At 35.7% G+C, this 11,288-nt stretch overlaps 1 non-coding gene across 1 annotated transcript; it reads left to right on the forward strand.

Annotated features, from left to right (window-relative positions):
* The first annotated feature begins 6,073 nt into the window (after positions 1-6,073).
* LOC135970738 (U1 spliceosomal RNA) lies at positions 6,074-6,237 on the forward strand. Its single transcript, XR_010586599.1, has one exon. It is a non-coding gene; the product is annotated as a U1 spliceosomal RNA (small nuclear RNA).
* Positions 6,238-11,288: the final 5,051 nt, after the last annotated feature.

Below are 11,288 nucleotides of genomic sequence, written 5' to 3' on the forward strand. Positions count from 1 at the left end.
TTTTCATTCTCATGACTGGGTTTTTCCTATGTAGATAGTTGTTAATTTGGTGTCCTTGTGAGGGATACAGGGATGGGGATGATAGGTGGAGCTTTCTATTCCACCATCATGCTCCACCTCTCAACTGAGGCCAGTGATTTTGAAAATGCATAAAATGAACTAATTCCATAAATAATATTATTTACCAGAACTGACTAAAGAAACAGTGCCTAAATCCTCCTGCAATCATTAAATATATTGATATAAATCAATAGATTAAAAAATTTTCAACAAAGAAATCAATAGGCCTTGGCAATTTTGCAGCTGAGTTACCTTACCATTTAACATTATGATTACGTGTTCTGTCTATGAGGTCAATGACTTTGATAACCAATGAGACTCTTGTGTTTCTGCCATTGCCACAAAATGAACAATTACCAGCTAGCCTGCTACTTCAGGGAGGATGAAAGTGATATGGAGCAGACCACATCCTACCTATAACTTGGAGTCAATACATGTGGTCCCAGCCTAGAACAGCTAACTACAGTCTACCAACAGAAGTATGAATGAGTAGAAATAATTATTGCTTTAAGACATTGAGTTTGGGGTGGTTTATTATATAGTATTATTTTATCAATAGCTAATATTCACTGTAGATAAAGCATTTAATGAAATTCAACAACTACTCATGCTAGACTATTAGTAAATTAGGACTAAAAGAGAAATTCCTTTTGTGCATAAAGTGTATCTTCCAATAAATCCATAGTAAGCATTATAAACTTATGTATTCAAAATCTTTTTGGCTAGAAATTTCGCTTCTAAGGAATGTCCTAGAGAAAATCTTACACACATGCAAGAATACATGTATAATTATTTCACTAGCATTATTCTTAATACTGCAGAAAACTAGAAACAGGCAAAAGTGTTTTTAAAATGGCAAATATAAAACTAAATCGTTGGCTATTCAATTTTAAATGGAATATTAAAAGGCAGTGCATATAAATGAACTATAATGATTTGCAACAACAAAGGTGACTCTTACCTACATAATACTAGAATGGCAAAATGTTTTGGACTACATACAGCATGAATTTATTTGTATAAATCTCAAAACATAGATATTCTTTTAAAGAAATTTTAATTTTTATTTTTATGAGCACATAATTGGTGTATCTGTTTATGGGGTACATTAAAATATTTTGATACAGAAATACAATGAATGAAAATCAGATCAGGGAAAGTGGGGTAACCATCACCTCAAACATACATTATTTTATGATGTTACAAACATTCCCATATGCTCTTTTATTTTAAAATATACAATAAATTATTGTTGACCAATAGTCACTTTGCTGTTCTATCAAATATTAGATCTTATTCATTCTATTTAGCTATGTTTTTGTACCCATTAACCATCCCCATTCCCTTTTATCCCTACCACTACCCTTTTCAGCCTCTGGGAATCATAGATCTAATCTCTATCTTCATGAGTTCAATTGTTTTAATGTTTAGTTCCCACAAATACATGAGACCATGCAAAGTTTCTCTTTCGGTGCCTGGCTTATTTCACGTAACATAATGATCTCTAGTTTCATCCATGCTGTTGTAAATGACAGCATCTCATTTTTCTTTATGGTTAAATAGTACTTCACTGTGTATAAATACAATATTTTCTTTATCCATTGATCTGTTGGTGAACACTTAGGTTGCTTCAAAATTGTATCCTTTGTAGGGACATGGATGCAGCTGGAAACCATCATTCTTAGCAAACTATCACAAGAACAGAAAACCAAACACCGCATGTTCTCACTCATAGGTGGGAACTGAACAATGAGATCACTTGGACTCGGGAAGGGACACATCACACACCGGTGCCTATCACGGGGAGGGGGAGGGGGGAAGGATTGCATTGGGAGTTATACCTGATGTAAATGACGAGTTGATGGGTGCTGACGAGTTGATGGGTGCAGCACACCAACTTGGCACAAGTATACATACGTAACAAACCTGCACGTTATGCACATGTACCCTAGAACTTAAAGTATAATTTTAAAAAAAACTTGGTTATTGTGAATAATGCTGCAGAAAACATGGGAGTGAAAATATCTCTTCAATATATTGATTTGCTTTCTTTTGGGGATAGACATAGGAGTGGGATTCCTCGATTGTGTAACCCTACTTTTAATTTTTAAAAGAACCTCCAAACTCTTCTTTATAGTAGTTGTACAAATTACATTCCCACCAAAAGTATATGAGGGTTCCCTTTTTCTCACATGTTTGCCAGCATTTGTCATTGCCGGTCTTTTGGATATAAGCCATTTTAACTGGAGTGAGATGATATCTCATTGCAGATTTTATTTGCATTTTTCTGATTATCAATGATGTTGAGCACATTTTTATATGATTGTTTTCCATTTGTATGTCTTTTTTTGAGAAATGTTGATATGGTTTAGCTCTGTCCCCACCCGAAATCTCATCTTAAATTGTAATCCCCACAATCCCCACATGTCAAGGGAGAGACCAGGTGGAGGTAATTGAATCATGGGGGTGGTTTCCTTCATGCTGTTTTTATGATAGCTAGTGAGTTCTCGTGAGATCTCATGATTTTATAAGCGTTTGATTGTTCCTCCTGTGTTCACGTCTCCTTCCTGCTGCCTTGTAAAGAAGGTGCCTTGATTCCCCTTTGCCTTCTACCATAATTGTAAGTTTCCTGAGGCTTCCCCAGCTATGTGAAACTGTCAATTAAACCTCTTTCCTTTATAAATTACCCAGTCTTAGTATGTTCTTTATAGAAGTATGAAAATGGACTAACACAAATGTCTATTAAGATCTTTTGCTCATTTAAAAATCAGATTATTAGCTTATTTTTCTATATAGTTGTTTGAGCCCCTTATATATTTTGGTTATTAATCTCTTGTCAGATGGATAGTTAGCAAATATTTTCTACCATTCTCTGAGTTGTTCCTTCACTTTGTTGATTGTTTCTTTTTCAATGCAGAAGCTTTTTTAACTTGATGTGATCCAATATATCCAGTTTTGTTTTAGTTTCCTGTGCTTGTGATGGGGCATTACTCAAGAAATCTTTGCCCAGTCCAAAGTTCTGGGGGAGTTTCCCCAATGTTTTATTTTAGTTGTTTCATAGTTTGAGGCCTTAGATTTAAGTCTTCAATCTTTTTTATTTGATTTTTGTATACGGTGAGAGATAGAGGTCTAGTTTTATTCTTCTGCATATGGATCAAAACACAGATATTCTTAATTTGAATGTGGTTACTTGGTTGTTATTTTGCTGTTGGGATTATATTTTATATATTTGTTATATATCCATTTGTATCTATCGATATGAGATAAAATATAATATGGAATACAATATAATCAAAGTTTATGCCAGAATTCCATTATAATAATAACGTCAGTTGGCAGTCTAATAAAAATGTATTGAACACACTGTATTTTAGCCTTGGTGCTTTTATGAGGAACTTACAATGTACAGCGATTGAAGTCATTTGAAGTATTGCTATTTATCAGCAGTATCATATTTTTGTAATTATTTTTCAGCTACAGAAATATGACTGCCCTCTGAATAAAACAGGTGACAGGCAATTCGAAACTGTGGGACATTATGTCTTATTTATCTGTGAAAGGCTATGATATAGTCAGGAAGAATATTATGGTACCTACTCTCAATATTATTATTCAAAATTTCATAAAGATAAATATAAACAGGACACAGATATTCATTGGTTACACAAGGATTAAACTACCATAAATCCAAAATATATGGATTAAACTACCACATATTTTGTATAAAATGTGATTACCTACCTAGAAAACCCAAGATAAAAAAATGAAAAATCCCATTGAAAATAATAAGGCATTTGTAGACAAAATTTAACACACAATAATTTTTCCATATAGGGTAATAATCAATTAGAACATATCATGGAACAATACCCCAATCAGAATAGCAGCAGAAATAAAAAACAAAAAAAAAAAAAAAAAAGGGAGAATTAAACCTAACAAAAGATCTGAAAGACTATTATGAAAAGCAATATAACACTCTTGAAGTATACACAAATCAGCCTAAAGAAATGCAGAGGCATATCATGTTCCTGAAAGACAATATTTAACATTGTAAATATGTTATTTCTCCCCAAATTAATCTATAAATTTATAAAATCTTAAAAGAACTCTTTGTGAAACTTGACATGTTTAATTTAAAGTTCAATTGAAGAGAAAAATGTAATAATAGCCCAGGCTACTTTGAAAATATCAAAAAGTGGCATTTGCTCAATTTCATTATAAAATACATAGTGTAAAGCTGTATAGCAGCTAAACCTACCCTACTTAAACAGGTGTTCAAGAAGAGGCAATTTGCATAGAAAAAGAGTATAAGATCAGATCCAGCTACATAGGAAAATTTAATATGTGACAAAGGCAATGTCATATGTTACCCTGTGATGAAATTAATGGGGAACAAATAGGCTATTGAATGAATAGTAGTGGGACAATTTTTGACAGTTTGGAAATAAAATTAAGTTTTGCCCTACCTTGCAACCTCACAAAATTATTTTGAACTAGACCAAATAATTATACATAAATTAGAGAACCATAAAATTATATTTAGAAAATAAAGATAATATTTATTAATAATTTAGGGCTTTGAAGGGTTTTCTAAGAAAGCCCTAAATTCAGAATTCATAAAGGAGACAGTTGTCATATTTACCTATATAAAAATTTAAAACTTTCAAGCGACAAAATTACAATAAATAAAAGAAAAGTGACAGACTGGGAGAAAATATGTTACACATGTAACTGTCAAAAGATTATTTACCATAATTTATAGGGACCATATATTATGAAACAAAAAATTATACAATGAATTAAATAACTAAAAATAGCTTTAAAACATTTTAAAATATGCTCAACTTCATTAGAAAGCAGGAAAATGTAAATGAAAAGAAAATGATATATTTTTTCCCATCACGGTAGGAAAAAATTACAAAGCTTAATAATCTCTATAGTAGGTAATGATGATGTAAAACAAGTGCTAATTAACTCTGTAGGTTTGTGCACAAGTCTGTTCACACACTGCTCTAAAGAATTTCCCTGACACTGGGTAATTTATAAAGGAAAGAGGTTTAATTGACTCACACTTCAGCATGACTGGGGAGGCCTCAGAAAACTTATAATCATGGCGGAAGGGGAAGCAGGCATGTCTTACATCGTGGCAAGTGAGAAAGAGTGAGCAAGAGCAGGGAATACTGCCTTAAAAAACCATCAGATCTCATGAGAACTCAATATCAGGAGAACAGCATGGCGGAATCTGCTCCCATAATTCAATTACCTCCCTCCCTTGTTACATGGGGATTACGGGAGAAGCAGGCAAGTCTTAAATAGCAGCAGGCAAGAGAGAGAAAGAAAGAGAAAGAAAGAAAGGGTAAACTGCCACTCGTAAAACCATCAGATCTCATGAGAACTCACTATCATGAAAACAGCATGAGGGAAACAGTCGCCATGATCCAGTCACCTCCCACCAGGTCCTTCCCCTGGCAGGTAGGACTTAAAATTTGTATTACACTTAGAGATGAGATTTGGGTGGGGACATAGCCAAACCATATCTAGTTGATTCAGCCTTTTGCAGAGAAGAATTTCAGAATCTAACAAAAATTTAACGTGCAGTCTTTCTAGTGCCAGTGATTCTACCTCTAGATGTCTTTTCTAGAGAAATAAGTCCCACTTGCCTAAAGATGCAAATGCAAGGATTTGATAGTTAATGAAACAACACTCAAACTACGCATCCATTTGTAGTTGAATTTGTACTGTTGAATTTGTAGTATATTTGTACTGTAGAATAATGACATAGATTATATATGTATATACACCAGTCACATATATGCCAGCATGGAAAGATCTCCAACACATATTGAAAAGTGGAAAAAGCAAATTACTGTTGTTAAGTAAAGAATTATGACACTTGGTAAAAAATGTGTTTAAAAACAAAATTACATGTATGTATGTGCATACATTAACACACACATATACAAATATATGCATGTGTATATATCTTACATATTGCATGGGAGGTGATATGGGGATACTTACCAGGCAGGTGAGATATTGTGATTATGAAGGTGGTTTACCCATATTGGGGCTTATCCATTGCACTCTGGATATTCTGACCCCTGTGACGTCCCCTAATGTGGAAAACCCAATGGCATAATTTGTGGTAGTGAGGAACTTCGTTTGCACTCTCCCTCAAAAAGAAATTAAAAAGTAAAAAAAAACCAAAAAAAAAAAAAAAAAAAACACAAAAAAAGAAAGAAAAGAAAAGAAAAGAAGAGAAGACAAAAGCAAATTAAAAAAAGAAAAAGAAAAGAAAAGTTACCTGATATGAATTGCAGCCTACTTACTGTTAACCCTCATTACCTGTGAAGAGGAGAGTGAGATTCACCTAAGTGAAATTGGGCTATTTATTCTTACAATATAAGGGTTCTGTGCTTCAATTTTTTTTAAATAAAATGTTTATATAACTAAAATTAAACCAATACAGATGTAAAGAATAACTAGAAGTGTGAGCAAATGAATATGACATTTTAATATTTGGAATGAAATCTTGGTGTTGAATCAACTAGTGTAACTCAATTTGCCATACTGCATACATTTATCTACTTGATTTGCATTTGGAGCAAAAGCAGGAAGGAGTCATCTTTATTGAGGCTTTAAGTAAGAGTCTTCAACAAGTTTTTGGTAGTGATAGATTGATGGGTCCAGAAAACTCTTGCACTGGGATTCAGAGATGTGTTGACATAGTGTACATACTTGTGTCAAATGAGAGGAAAACTGCCTTTCGGACGCACAGACTAATGGGTTCTCGCTGGATTGACTGTCATTCCCACCTCAATAAGAATTCCAACAGACATCTGTAGGAGTTATAGCTGAGTTGAATACCAAGCTGTATCTTAAGTTGTGGGCAAGATTCATTGCTTTTAATTAGTTCCTCGAGGTAGGTATGTGATAAAATATATATATATATGTGTGTGTATATATATATATTTTGAAATGGAGTCTCTCTCTGTCTCCCAGGCTGCAGTGCAGTGGCATGATCTAGGCTCACTGCAAGCCCCGCCTCACGGGTTCATGCCATTCTCCTGCCTCAGCCTCCCCAGTAGCTGGGACTACAGGCGTCCGCCATCACGCCCAGCTAATTTTTTGTATTTTTAATAGAAACGGGGTTTCACTGTGTTAGGCAGGATGGTCTTGATTTCCTGACCTCGCGATCCACCCGCCTTGGCCTCCCAAAGTGTTGGGATTACAGGCATGAGCCACCACCCCCGGCCTAAAATATTCTTTATAAAAATGCTTATGAATAAGTAAGCTAGAAATAACTAATCTTTTGAGAACTGATGAAAGGCTATTCCCTGTGGAAAAATATACTTATGTAATACATTTGTATACAATGTCTTTTATGTAAATTTCCCATTTGACTTCATGCAAAAAGGGAATGATATATTTGTTGCACGGGGTTGATCCTACCCACCCCACCCCACGCAACACGCAAACAACACGCATTTCCCTGGATCTTTTTAAGTACCATACCCTGCTTGATTCAGTCTCCTTTCTTCTTCTTTTTTTTTTTTTTTTTACTAGAGAAAGAAAATTTTTTATTATTTTTTTTTTAATTTTTTAAAATTTATTTCTTATTATTATACTTTAAGTTGTAGGGTACATGTGCATAATGTGCAGGTTTGTTACATATGTATACTTGTGCCATGTTGGTGTGCTGCACCCATCAACTCGTCATTTACATCAGGTATAACTCCTAATGCAATCCCTCCCCCCTCCCCCCTTCCCATGATAGGCTCCGGTGTGTGATGTTCCCCTTCCTGAGTCCAAGTGATCTCATTGTTCAGTTCCCACCTATGAGTGAGAACATGCGGTGTTTGGTTTTCTGTTCTTGTGATAGTTTGCTAAGAATGATGGTTTCCAGCTGCATCCATGTCCCTACAAAGGACACAAACTCATCCTTTTTTATGGCTGCATAGTATTCCATGGTGTATATGTGCCACATTTTCTTAATCCAATCTGTCACTGATGGACATTTGGGTTGATTCCAAGTCTTTGCTATTGTGAATAGTGCCGCAATAAACATACGTGTGCATGTGTCTTTATAGCAGCATAATTTATAATCCTTTGGGTATATACCCAGTAATGGGATGGCTGGGTCATATGGTACATCTAGTTCTAGATCCTTGAGGAATCGCCATACTGTTTTCCATAATGGTTGAACTAGTTTACAATCCCACCAACAGTGTAAAAGCGTTCCTATTTCTCCACATCCTCTCCAGCACCTGTTGTTTCCTGACTTTTGAATGATCGCCATTCTAACTGGTGTGAGATGGTATCTCATTGTGGTTTTGATTTGCATTTCTCTGATGGCCAGTGATGATGAGCATTTTTTCATGTGTCTGTTGGCTGTATGAATGTCTTCTTTTGAGAAATGTCTGTTCATATCCTTTGCCCACTTTTTGATGGGGTTGTTTGTTTTTTTCTTGTAAATTTGTTTGAGTTCTTTGTAGGTTCTGGATATTAGCCCTTTGTCAGATGAGTAGATTGCAAAAATTTTCTCCCATTCTGTAGGTTGCCTGTTCACTCTGATGGTAGTTTCTTTTGCTGTGCAGAAGCTCTTTAGTTTAATGAGATCCCATTTGTCAATTTTGGCTTTTGCTGCCGTTGCTTTTGGTGTTTTAGACATGTAGTCTTTGCCCATGCCTATGTCCTGAATGGTACTACCTAGGTTTTCCTCTAGGATTTTTATGGTATTAGGTCTAACATTTAAGTCTCTAATCCATCTTGAATTAATTTTCGTATAAGGAGTAAGGAAAGGATCCAGTTTCAGCTTTCTACTTATGGCTAGCCAATTTTCCCAGCACCATTTATTAAATAGGGAATCCTTTCCCCATTTCTTGTTTCTCTCAGGTTTGTCAAAGATCAGATGGCTGTAGATGTGTGGTATCCCCATCAAGCTACCAATTACTTTCTTCACAGAATTGCAAAAAACTGCTTTAAATTTCATATGGAACCAAAAAAGAGCCCGCATCTCCAAGACAATCCTAAGTCAAAAGAACAAAGCTGGAGGCATCACGCTACCTGACTTCAAACTATACTACAAGGCTACAGTAACCAAAACAGCATGGTACTGGTACCAAAACAGAGATATAGACCAATGGAACAGAACAGAGTCCTCAGAGTTCTTGTCTTTCACAGTATGTTTGAAGGTATGTTTGAAGTTTCTTTTTTTTTCTTCAGTTCATATACTTTATTTTTTAGAGCAGTTTTAGGTTTACAGAAAAATTGAGGAAAAAGAAAAACAGAAAATTCCCATATACCTCCTCTTCCCCTTCCCCTATTACTCACATCTTGCATCAGTATGGTGCATTTGTTACAATGGATGAAGCAATATTGATCTATCATTATTAACTAAAGTCCATAGCTTAAATTAGGGTTACTCTTTGTGTTGTACCATTCTGTGGCTTTTCAAAAAGCCATAATATCACTCAGTCACCATTTTAGTATCATACAGAATAGTTTCTCTGCTATAAAAATTCCGTATTCTCCACTTATTCATTCCTCCTCCCTAAACTCCTGGCAACTACTGATCTTTGTACTGTCTTCACAGTCTCACTTTTTCCAGAATATTACGTAGTTGGAATCACATAGTATGAAGTCTTTTCAGGCTGGCTTCTTTTACTGAGCCATATACATTTAAGGTTCCTCCAAGTCTTTACAGTCTTTTCATAGACAGATAGCTCATTTATTTATTTATTTTTTAATTTTACTTTATGTAAAATAAAGTACGTTGTACATGTGCACGAAGTGCAGGTTTGTTACATATGTATACATGTGTACATGTGCCATGTTGGTGTGCTGCACCCATTAACTTGTCATTTACATTAGGTATATCTCCTAATGCTATCTTTCCCCCCTCCCCCCACCCCATGACAGGCCCCGGTGTGTCATGTTCCCTTTCCTATGTCCAAGTGTTCTCATTGTTCAATTCCCACCTATGAGTGGGAACATAGTTTGCTGAGAATGATGGTTTCCAGCTTCATCCATGTCCCTACAAAGGACATGAACTCATCCTGTTTTATGGCTGCGTAGTATTCCATGGTGTATATGTGCCACATTTTCTTAATCCAGTCTATCATTGATGGACATTTGGGTTAGTTCCAAGTCTTTGTTATTGTGAATAGTGCTGCAATAAACATATGTGCTCATGTGTCTTTATAGCAGCATGATTTATAATCCTTTGAGTATATACCCAGTAATGGGATGGCTGGGTCAAATGATGTTTCTAGTTCTAGATCCTGGAGGAATCGCCGCACTGTCTTCCACAATGGTTGGGCTAGTTTATAGTCCCACCAACAGTGTAAAAGTATTCCTATTTCTCCACATCCTCTCCAGCACCTGTTGTTTCCTGACTTTTTTTTTTTTTTAAGACAGAGTTTCACTCTGTCACCCAGGCTGGAGTGCAGTGGCATGATCTTGGCTCACTGCAAGCTCTGTCTCCCAGGTTCATGCCATTCTCCTGCCTCAGCCTCCTGAGTAGCTGGGACTACAGGCACCTGCCACCACGTGAGGCTAATTTTTTTTTGTATTTTTAGTAGAGACAGGGTTTCACCATGTTAGCCAGGATGGTCTCGATCTCCTGACCTTGTGATCCACCTGCCTCAGCCTCCCAAAGTGCTGGGATTACAGGCGTGAGCCAGCACGCCTGGCCGTATTTCCTGACTTTTCAATGATCACCATTTTAACTGGTGTGAGATGGCATCTCATTGTGGTTTTGATTTGCATTTCTCTGATGGCTGGTGATGATGAGCATTTTTTCATGTGTCTGTTGGCTGCATAAATGTCTTCTTTTGAGAAGTGTCTGTTCATATCCTTCACCCACTTTTTGATGGGTTTTTTGTTTTTTCTTGTAAATTTGTTTGAGTTCTTTGTAGAATCTGGATATTAGCCCTTTGTCAGATGAGTAGATTGCAAAATGTTTCTCCCATTCTATAGGTTGCCTGTTCACTCTGATGGTCGTTTATTTTGCGTGCAGAAGCTCTTTAGTTTAATTAGATCCCATTTGTCAATTTTGGCTTTTGTTGCCATTGCTTTTGGTGTTTTAGACATGAAGTCCTTGCCCATGCCTATGTCCTGAATGGTATTACCTAGGTTTCCTTCTAGGGTTTTTATGGTTTTAGGTCTAATATTTAAGTCTCTAATTCATCTTGAATTAATTTTTGCACATTGATTTTGTATCTTGA

Source organism: Macaca fascicularis, chromosome 4, assembly GCF_037993035.2.
Source record: "Macaca fascicularis isolate 582-1 chromosome 4, T2T-MFA8v1.1".
Classification (NCBI taxonomy): Eukaryota; Metazoa; Chordata; class Mammalia; order Primates; family Cercopithecidae; genus Macaca; species Macaca fascicularis.